Source organism: Gavia stellata, chromosome 14, assembly GCF_030936135.1.
Source record: "Gavia stellata isolate bGavSte3 chromosome 14, bGavSte3.hap2, whole genome shotgun sequence".
Taxonomy (NCBI): Eukaryota; Metazoa; Chordata; class Aves; order Gaviiformes; family Gaviidae; genus Gavia; species Gavia stellata.
In genome coordinates, this window is record NC_082607.1 from 2,128,776 (window position 1) to 2,140,554 (window position 11,779).

Below are 11,779 nucleotides of genomic sequence, written 5' to 3' on the forward strand. Positions count from 1 at the left end.
AACATTTGAGATGTTACCTTTTGAAATGTAAAAATACTGTGACAGTACTAGGTTTTATTTAATGCAAATGTTGTTTTATAGATTTAATTTATAAAAATATATATATTTTGTAGAAAAAGGATGTGAATCCCAGAGAGTGCTGGAACATAGAAGAACTTTTCTTCTTTTTAAAAACGCTTCTATACAATAAAAAACTCTACCACCTCATCCCTACAGGAGTCTGAGCCAGTGTGTCTGTACCTGAGCGTGTTGGCTGAGTAAGCACTGCTAATTCATGGAAACCACGAAGCACGTTGTAATTTGTTCACAGCAATGAAAAAATATTTATTTTTTATTTCCTGTTGTATATGATAAAAAAAGTCCTTTTTTTTAAAAAAAAATTAAATGCAATTCTTGGCCCACTCTCCCCTCTGTAACTGTCTGCATCACCAATACACGCTTACATGGACCAACGTGTGGCAGCACGTGAATTGCCGACGCCTCTTGAGCACCTGTAGAACATTTTAGATACCTTTTCAAAATTATTTTAACCTCCTTCTTGCACTGGGGAGAAAAGCAAAACGCTGGCTTGCAAATGGAGCAAACACACTGCTGCAAACTGCAGCAGCTCGCCTGCGCCCCACGAGAGGTTTACCAAGGGAACGTGAAGTTCTATAGCTGAAGATCAGCACTGGCACAAGCCCATCGCCGTCCTTTCTGGCCACTGTCCCCGGCTGCGTGGGAGAGGAGCAGGATGGCCCTGTACAACCCCCCAGAGCTACTTTTAGCTTCCGAGGGGAAAAGATGTTACACAAAGTGGTGTCAGAAGTTCAGAAATTGTTCAATGAGAAAAACCTCACCAAGCTTAAGTTTTCCCACCTAGAAAACTGTGGGTGCAACACGAGCTGTTTCCCCCGCTGCCACGGCAATGTGGTTTATTCATATCAGTGTTAACGGACTCTTTTTACAGGAAGTCGGGTGTAATAATAGCGGTAGCTCACAGGAGTCAAATTCAGGGGAGAGGTGCCTGCCCTCCCCCTGCCACGGCACCGCTGCTCCGGGTGGGATTTGCTCGGGCCACCTCTCCAGCACAGAGGTCTCACAAGCCCTTGGCTGATGTTGCCACAGACAGCTGGAGAAGGAAGATTAAAGGTGTATTTTCATGCCCTATTGATGGCTCGGGATCCATGATACCAGCCCATGCCTGAGCCCCGGAGCAATCGCACACCAGAGAGATGCTCTGCTGCATTTCTGCCACCCAAGAAAGCCTCAAGCAGGGATGGCACACAGGAGGTTTGGAGATGACAAGTAATGCCCAGCCACTGCAGCAGCAGGGAGCAATTGCTGTTGGATTGCTTTTCTGTGCTAGGCAAGATCCTATTCTTCACCCAGACTTTGCTTAGCTCCGGCTGCAGTTCTCCATTCACCTGTTCAAAGCCAGCAGAAGCTGATATTCCCACAGAAATCTTTTCCCGGAAAGCCTTTTGAGTATCTGGTCTGCAGCACTGGACTGGGAAGCTGAATGAGAATGTAACTAAGAGCAAAAAAAAAAAAAAAACAAACACAAACAAAGCCCAAAACATCCCCTTTATTCTGCATGAAGTATTTCCTCTGGTTGCTCAAGAAGCACCTCTCCCCTGAGAGGGTTGTTATTGCCAAGAAGGAAAGCACTGAGGTCTCTGCCAACCACCTCTCCAGGTGGAGTTGATGCTGAGATGACAACTGGCTTTTCCACACAAAGAGTTTTAATTTGTGCTGGGCCAAAAGAAAAGGTATTGTGGTAACAGTACAGACCCAGGGAAGGTCTCACAGAATCACTAAGGTTGGAAATGACCTGTAAGATCATCAAGTCCAACCATCAACCCAACACTGCCATGCCCACTAAACCATGTCCCGCAACAGAATCACAGAATCATTAAGGTTGGAAAAGCCCTGTAAGATCATCAAGTCCAACCATCAACCCCCATCTCAGGGGATGCATGGGGACCATAAGCTGTTCAGAAGCAGCATCAAGACAAGGTTTTTTGGGGAAGTCTTCTTTACACCCAAAATAAGGCAAATGAGGATGACACAGTTCTGGGTGGAAGCAGAGCTCTCGGCATGTTTCCGAAGGCTGCACGTTGCAGCCCCCTGTTTCCATCAACTCCCACACAGCCGCGTGCCTCTGAACCCACACGCCGTGGAAAGTGCAAGCGCTGCCTGCACCAGCTGCAGATGATTTCATCACACCTCAGGCACCGCTTCTCACACCTTCCTTTGTGTCATTGTCATCATGAGAAAAGACATGACAAGGCTTGGTTGTTTTTTTTTTTTTTGCACATTGAGACTTAAAACTACTTGCAAGCGAAGGCTGCTACGGAAGTGGGAGAGTGTGCGCCTGCCCCTCTTCCCGTTCTCCTCTTCACACCTTTGCAAGATGGTTGCGTTGAGCCAGATCAGAGACCACCAAAGCGGCTCACTTGCTCCTTGCCCAGGCACAGCCATCCCCAACCGCTGGTTGTGGGGCTTCCTGCAGCTGCACTGAAAGCATCATTCTCCAGAGCCGGGAAAAGCTCTTTTCCAACCTGTTTGACCAACGTATGCCTGAACCCACTGATCCCATAAGTCTGGTGGCAATGAATTCCCTATTTTAGTTATACATACATTGCTGGGAAACATACCGCTGTTGCTTTGAGCCAGCCACCTGACAACATCTTTTGGTGCGCCTTCCTCTTGCATCACGAGCAACCGGTTCCCTTTTCACCTCCTCTGCACGACTCGTGCCTCGGAGGAGGCGAGGTCTCACCCACGCTCAGGACCCCCAGCCACCTCCCGGGTGGGAGCAGGGCCACGTGCTGATGGCCACAGCACAGGTCCTCCATGGCCACAGCCCATCACGTTTCCAATGTCCTCTTCATCTTCTCTGCCATCACCAGCCATTGCCCATGAGCTATCCATGTAACTCAAAAGATCTCCTTTCTTCATGAAAAGGGCTGATTTACAGCTCCTCTTACCTAAGCAGAGTTTTTCTTCCCCCTACACATCTTTTATCAGCACTAGACTTCATTTGCTATTTTGTCATCTGGTTGCTCGATGTCCTGAGAAGACTCGCTATTTCTCTGCAGCCAGTGTTAGACTTTCCTGCTCCAGTCAGGCTGCACCAGCAGCAAATTTTGACACTTTTTACTCCACTGGTTACTTCCTTTCTCATTTTGCTGTCAGAGGCTGAAAATTAGTATCGTCCCCAGTGTCATGAAAACAGCTCGTTGACCACAAAGGCACACGGAGCAAACACAGTGCTGCTGGACACCACTCCTCAGACCTCAGCAACTAAAAGAAACCCACAGCAAGTGACCCAGAAACAAGTCAACCCCATCCAGTACAAAAACAACAACAAAAGAGATGAAACCTTGTCAGAGATGGTTTGATAAACACCCTGACAAAAAGAGCAGAGAGGCTGGAGCTGTCGACAGCGCCCGGTTCACGCTGCCAGTTAAGTCAGGGCAGAGGAGCACCAGCATTTGGGCTGATAGCTCTGTGCAAGTGTGATCTATATGACATACATTGGCCAAAAGATCTGATTCTGAAGAAAGATCCAGTTACCTAAAGCCATCAAGAACAACCCAGAACACATCTGCAACAGCTGTTTTGGTACCACCACTCACCGCTGTCATGAGTTTGTTGGGACCAGCGACTACCATCGGATTAACCTGTTTCATTCGCCCTTCTCTCTAACGCAGTGATTTGCACTTCAGAATTTAACTGCAAGGGTAACACTGCTGAAATAAATAAATAGAGGAAGACTGTACGAATTTCTCAAAATTAAAAGAAAAATATGCCACAAAGGAGAGTATTTGGGAAACTTGGGGTGAAAACATGACATTGCAGTTGAAATGAGTGGTCAGAGCTACAGGGATCTTTGTTTTGCTTATCATCAGTTCTTTCCTGCAGTGTTCCTTTAATGTTATCTGCTCTATTAGACTCACCCATAGCCTCTCAATACTGACAAATTACCCCCAAACCTTTTTATTTTTCTCATATTTTTTACATTGTTCCTTATCTTCCAAGATTGAACTCCATGCAAAGACCCCTGCTGATGCCAGCAGGCTCATTAATTTCCATAATGAAAACACTGACCTTCCAGGAGGAAACAGGGATGGACCCAGTCATATTTTTGGATGAGCTCAGCTGATGTGAGGGGGGTGGCCTTGGGGCGGTCTCCTGAAGACTCAACCCTTGGCCAAGGGTCTGCTCCACCAGAGCCGGGGCAACCACAGGAGCGAAGCAATCCAAGCGTCCCTTCTCATCATGCTTCCAGTAGCTACAAGGGGAATGACCGCATGGCTTGTTGGCCCGGTGGGCTCCTAAGCCTTGTGCTGCATTTGAGAATAATCTCTGGCTGTAACAGAGACTGCTTTTGGGCATCAATGTATCTTCTTTCAGGATTGTCACCATCCTCTTCCTCAGAGAGCAACCTTCAGCCAACAGAAAGAGGTGCCTGATCCAGGGTCAGGCGCATCCGTCTGATACACTAAGGGCTAGATTTAACGTAGGACCGGGGTTTCTAACAATTCAGCATCACCTGAACCTCTCTGGCAGGAGCGTACCCTGGTCCTAAAACATGTCACTGCCTCTCCCTGTAAATATAGTCCTTGCCTAAGAAGGAAAAAAATGGTTAAAACTCCTCCTTAATTTAAGAGGGGATTTGAATCCCTGTTTCCCATCACTAGGAAAATGCCCTTGGCTAGTCTGTATGAGGACAGTCTCTGCTCCTCCATCAAAGCAGTGGGAGAAAAAAAGAAAAGATCGCAGCCCAGTACGCTGGCCCTGGGTACGGGGAACAGGTACAAACACGACTTTTGGTGGTTAGTGCTGTCTCCTCAAAGGGGAAGACCTGGGTGCTTGTTCCTGCTTCCAGCTCTATTTCTGTATCTTACATCAAACCAACACGGGATACACTCCGTAAACATCACCAGCTGCTGGCAGGGCTTCGGTGGGGTTTTTCGGTGGCAGTTAGCGCTCCATTTTAAGGGATCCCCATCGTGTCTGTGTGCGGGTGATGATTGAGCAACAACTACCTCTAGGAAAGCCAGTCCAGCAACATGCCCAGATGTCCCCAGAGCCCGTTTCAGCATGAGTTAGACCTCAAAAAAAGTCCTCATCCCAGTCAGAGCCAGTGCTCGGTTCTGGGCATACAGAGAGGTGCCAACATAAAGTTAAAGGGAGAGGAAAAATGAAGCCTCTAGGAGCTTAGGTACCTCCATGGTCAGCAAGTGGCTGAGCTACAGTCGCCAAGATTATAATTTTTGATGCCAGCCTGCTTAAGTTTCCTTCCACCCCCACTGTTTTTCCCTCTAAACCTAGAATTCAGAGGGAAAAAAACCAAAAACCCAGAACAACCAAAGGCAGGATGACCAGAAATGACGTAACCAACTGTCATAACATATTGTGAGAATTAACAAATCTCTAAGTCATCTGCCTCCCCATTTTCCCAGCGGGCTCAACAGTGATGTAAGAAGGGAGTATCTTGGTGGGGCTCCAGCTAAGCGAAGGTCATGGCTTTTACCAACCGCAGCGCTGGTCTGCTCCAAGCACCCAACGGCCGGCTTCGCCTCCCTGCTCGCCCTCCTGGGAATCCCAAGGGAAAAACTCTATTTTCAAGTTCCAAATCCACCCAAACTCTTGTCTTGGCTGATTAGTTTCTCTAATTTGCTGTCAGCCTGTTTATCAGTCCTGTGATTCAGCGCCATTATCTTGCACAAACTCCACTATGACATGACACAGTCAGTATTTAAAGAACTGGTAACTCCTTGTGGTCAGACAGAGGTCTGCACAGCTAGAGAGAAAGTTCCCAGGCAACCCATGTAAAACAGAAGCTAAAACTCAGACGGCTTTGAGTTTCTAGTTTAATGAGAGGTTTCTTATTTAAGCAAATTAACGCTAACCATCAAAGCCCCACATCCCAGCCTGTTCCTGGTGGTTAACAGTCTATACAACCCAGAGCAGCACCATCACAAGCCCAAAGACAACAGCAGCACCTCTGCCCATGCCGGTGCCATGCCATTCCCACAAGTTCCTTCACCCCAGGTTTCTCCCTCTGGGTTTGTTTGCCCCTGATAGACCCATCCCAGGTGTCTCCCATGAGACATCACACCCTGGTGGCACCTAGCTCAAAAGCTCTTTGGCTGCTTCCCAGTTCAGTGGGATCTTCTACAGCAGCCACCCATTTGGGTCAGGGCCCCATTCTTTCTATAGGACAGCAAAGGAAATCCCTTTGGAGATGCACCTGCCCCCCAGGCAGCGCTGCCAGCACCCACCATGGCTGCAGGGCACTAAAGCCAACCTGACACCAAACTGGTCGGATATTTAGGAGTTGAAAAGAAATAAAAAAACTGACTGTAAACTACAGAAACAAGTGGGCTGAATATGGCACGTGAGCACTGAACTAAACACAGACGAAATCCCAGATTCAAGCCCCGCTGACGACTTTGTTACTAACAGGTTTTGCCTTCAGATGTCTGTTGCACATCCATTTGCATCAAAGTAAGCAGCCCTCGGTAGAAATACCAGATGGGGGACCACAACGCTGTCTGCTCAACGGCAAAAGGATGAGCGCAAAAGCAACGCTTCAAAGATGAGATTTTTACAGCTTTGAAGAACATGTCCATGTTCCTCAGTGCAACAGCCACAACCAACATGACCTCTTCTATGTGGAATGGTGTGTGAGTGCAACTGGGCACAGCAGGTCCCCTCCAACCATCTCCCCTGTGAGGGGGTGATGCTTTTCTGTAGGAGACAGGGACCCAGCCTCGGAGCACAGGCCCCAACTCACCTGAACAGCAGTGTTCAGTTGTAGATCCCAGCTCTGCTGCAATGAAATGATGCTGAGAAAGCAAAAAGAAGAGTTTTGTAGAGGGAAACTATTAGCTCCATTAAAAAACAACCAATGTCGTGAGTCTGCAAATAGTGCAGATATCCAGTGTATCTGCAAATAGGTTGTTTACAGAAGACATACAAAAATTGTATCTTACACGCAAGGCACTCAGCCAGAAACTTTGTCTTCCCTCCAGTTAGTATGAGTCATTTCCCTACTGAAAAATCAAGGGTCTTAATCTACAGTGAAAATAGGGCCTCAGAAATACACCAGCAGTCAGCAATTCTAGGTGCAAGCTCTCCTCAACCCATATAGATGTCTACTTCCTAGCCACCTCCACCCAAGCAAACCTTTACCATAGAAAACACTTCCAGGCAGTCAGTAAAGTAGGGAGACTGTGTCTTTGGAGCATCATTCCTGCTTCTCAGCCATCCAGATGGTCTGCGAATTGTCAAGAGCAGTAATATTGAAGCTTTGACAAGAGCAGAAAGAACTCAGACATCAAGGAAAGCAACTTACACTGCAGCGCAGATGTACCAGATAAGCAGAAACGCTTTCATTTCTTTTCAGGCTAGAACCTTAAGTGAAAAGGCAGCAGTTACAGCTCAGCTCACAACCACGGAAGCACCATCGTTTACTTTGTGTGGAAGTCCAATTCTCCCTGCCTTTTTTTTTTACCATAATGTGAGGAGGCAAAGCCGTAATTGCTTCTAACTTCACACTGGGCGATAAGGCACACTGGAAAGGGTAGAGTAGCCTGAATGGTGGCTCCTACGTCCCTCTTATTTTTCTAAGCATTAATAGTGAAAGGGGCTGAGAAGGCGAGATGACAAAGAAGCGACGACTGCCAAGTGCAGAGAAACCAAAGCACTGAATTACTTACTGTCAAGTAAGAGTGCACAGTTACCAATGATATCACCACCCCACAAAACCAAAAGCCCTACTCATCCCTTCCCTCCCAAGGGATTTTTGATCATCAAGTGGATCTATTCCTGATGAATCCCACATGCCGGCGCTCTCACCCCGTAATAAAAGAACCTGGTTCCACTCCAACAAGGGATTAGGTTTGTAGGAAGTAAGTTCCTTGTTCCAGAATCAGGTGTCCACACCTGTCCACGCCAGGCTTAACCCAGAACAGCTTCAAACATCAACAAGCCCTAAAATGGAACAGCTCATGAGAACCTGAATGCTTCTGTAACAGACACACAACCTCTCCATCCACCGTCAGAATTACTTTTAAGACAGTAAATTCACTTTCACATTTGTTAACGTGGAACTCCGAGGTGTCACAGTACAGAAAGAGAGAAAATACACTTAAATAAACAAAATAGTTGAACTATAAGAAATCATTTCCTTTGGAGGTGGAGTACTAGGTGGAGTGTCTTTAATTATTCTCAAGACAGGAAATACACCCATCCATATTGCCTAGGTAATATCACAAAATACATACACATAATGAAGAAATAATTTTAATGAAATAGTGTGACTGTAATTACACATATTATAATAATTATTTTGGTTGCGGTCTCGAAGCTTCAATCATTTAGGCTGTGTGCCATAGCTGGCAGCCAAGCCATCCCCCACACGGCTCAGAATTAGGACAGGCAAAGCAGCTTTAATGCTTCCAAGCCTGACCTCGAGCTCAGTCTTCCCAGAGTGGTAGCTCAGGCACACAGCTAGCTACTGCGCCACTGCGGAGGCTTCATGGGCTGCACTGCATTTATCCGGCCCTGCAAATGTTCTCTTCTGTTCTAGCATTTTTTTTTTTTTTTTTTTTTTTAGTTTAGGGCATGTTAGGACAACATGAGATGAAATGCAACAGATCAGGGAAGTGGTAGGGTGGAAGAGGTGGTCTTTAGGTAAACGTCATAGTGTTTTCTTTCTTTCTGGCCTCCCTGAGTACTTCAGAGAAGACCAAGAAACAAAAGCATCAACCCACAAAATCTAAAGCTGGCAGCTGCTCGATCATTAATGAGGGGACTGCCCAATTCAACCCACCCTGCTGCAAGCAGAGCTGCAGCAGTTGGGGAAGAATGGATCCCAGACACAAGAGGACAATTTCAAAATAGTAAGCAAGAATTTTTCTCAGGGAAATTCAGAGCTGATTTCAGCACCCTGATATTTCTGTGTTCACCATAAACTGCTGAGCACACCTGTATTTTCGGTAGCTTTCCCTGCAATGCCAAGAACTAATGAAGTCCACAGAAGTCAGTCCTGTCCTGCTGAAGTCCAAACAGGCTCTTCTTCCTCCAGGCATCAGCATATTCACGGTGAATTTTGTTGTGGGTGTGAGGCAAGCGTTTTTCACTACCATACTCAGCATGGCTGTGCTGCAACAGCCCATAGTATAGAGTTGAGCTTATTGTGAAAAATGTCTCACTTTTAGACAACCAGTTTATCAAGTCTGCGGTGCTAAAGCTCTACTTGACACCAGGTTGAGGCCTCGGTATGTCTTTCAAAGGTCTCTATGCTATCCCCATTTTTTCTTCCCTGGATCTTCATCTCAAGGTATTTATATGCAAATAACAGTTTAATTCCTACAAAGTTAGGCTGGAGGAAACCTAAGATCTAGCACCTACTCTAATGGTAAAGTGTCTGTCACACACCCAACACCACCCATATCTTACCAGTCACACTCAGACAGAAAGCTATCAGGCTTCTGCAAAGGTCAACAGGATCTCCTCCAAGTAAGAAGTTCAAGTTTGTCCTTAATTGTGAGTTTTCTCTCTGATTAGAGTACTTAAACTTGAAAAAACCTCACAGATAATGCTGGAAGAGGAATCACCCAAAGCACTGGATTATCAGCTTAACATTCATAAAGGTATTTAAAACTTTCACCCAAATATACTGTGTCAGAAAAATAACATGCAAGCCAGCATAAAGATAGCTTGTCAATAAGCAAGTGCACAGATATTGCTGATTGTCCTGTGCACACTGGTTGCTTCTTCAGTAAACACACTTGTAAACAGAAGCTACTATGGTAAATAAGTTTGCATTTGCATCTTGGTATGTTATCCCTTCAGTTACCACATCCGTGCTTGAAGCACTGTCTTAGTCATATTTAATAGGGTTTTACATAGGTTACAGTTGTATTTTAAAAGTGTTCTTTACTATAGATAAAAACTAAGCAAAGACCCTGAATACCACCTAGAGGAAGCTTTCATCAAACCATTTTTAGGTTTAATGTTGGCACAAAAGCTGAAAACCTGTACGTTAGAATAAATACACCAAGTTTCTACCAGTCACACACACACTTTACGCCCAAGCGCTTGCTGCCTGTGCCATCTACTGGTGCACAGGACTCCTGACCCGCACCCTCTCGCCTGCTTCCTACAGACCAGCTGAACACAGGAGCTACTCAAACTGAGAGACAGCATTAGAAGATCCCAGAACACCGGCTGTTTTTATAGAAGCAACCTTAAAACTGCAGCCCTTTGATATGAATGCCCCGCCCTCAGCATAAAGCGATCAGGGACAGATAATAAGCCTAGCACACCACACGCATGACCGAAACTTCAGCTACTTTCTCAAAGCAAGAGCACCAAGCAGGTGAGAACAATCTGTTCCTTTCAGTATCCTGGCTTATTGCCCAGAACATCTAATAAGCTCTTAAGGAACTGACTTCATTTCTTTTAAAATCTTTACCAAAGGTAAGAGAAACTGTTTCAGGCTAGCTGGAAGCATGTCTAGCATTCCTCTGACATGTCTTAAGGTAGCCAGCAGGATAAAGACTTGTATAGCGAGAGCCATCCACTGCACAGTCGCTCAAAGCTAAAATGAAGAATTTATTGAAAATAAAAAAAGAAAGTCAAACCCCAATGCTGCAAGCAGATGCTTCTTGCTCTCTGCAACTAACCCATTTCCAAACCCTTCCACTCAAGACTACCAAAACAAACAAGGCAGCCAACCCACCCGCGTTATCCTCTCAGACAATCCGGAGGAGGAGGAGATCACTGCGACAGTAACTTGCCCAAGCACATAGCAAGTCTGTAGCAGAAACCTGTCAGTGCAGCTACTTCCCCCAGGAACACATACCTGTTTCAGTAAAGCATACCTGACTCCCAGTGACAATAGTTAGAGCTTTCCACAGCATTCTATTTCAGTAAAGTATTTCATTATGTACTTAACTCTCCTACGCTTACTATTTTAGAGCCAAGCAGCCCAAAGCACTCTAGAGCCGAGCAGCCCAAAGTTCTAGTTTTAGGGCATGTCCTCTGCATCGCATGGCTGTACACCTTGTCCTGGAAGCTAATGCAGCTCTTCTCACGAGGCAGCAGCATTCCCCACCGCCCAGGAGCTGCCTTCTACTCCTTTCCTCCGCACAGTTCTACAAACAATGACAGAGAGCAGCTACTCCTATAGTCACATCTCCCTCTAGTTCTCAGTGCAGAAAGCCTGCTTACCATTTTACTTCCAGCTGTATAATCCAAGTTACTTTCCAGGAAAGCCAGAAGGGTTCAATACACAACTTTAGCTCTCTGAGCAACCAGTCATAGAAATTTCACCGCAGTGCTCTCCTAGCTCTGAGCTTGAAGCACAGCAGAGCTCATGGGTAAATGCTGAAAGCTGTTAACAATAAGCTGTTGATGAACCCTCCGCTATCCTGGTCTATTATGATACACTAAAAAGACTTCTCCTTAACACTGCCATAAACACACTAAGACAAGCATACCTTTAATCACCAGCCTCATCAATGCCAGTATTCAAACGGATGAATTACAGAATGCATCCTTCCTTTGCTATACCACAACTGACAGGTACTGCCCACATGCCAGGAACTCTGCTCAACAGATTCAGTTTACAGCACTAAACATCACCAAGAACTGCCTGCTGGGGGATCAAGTTTGAAGCAAGATGTCTTTTCTTCCCTCTGTTCCCCAAGTTTGTTTTACACCACGAAGCACTTCCACAGCAACAGGAAGAGGAAATTCGGCTTCACAAGCTGAA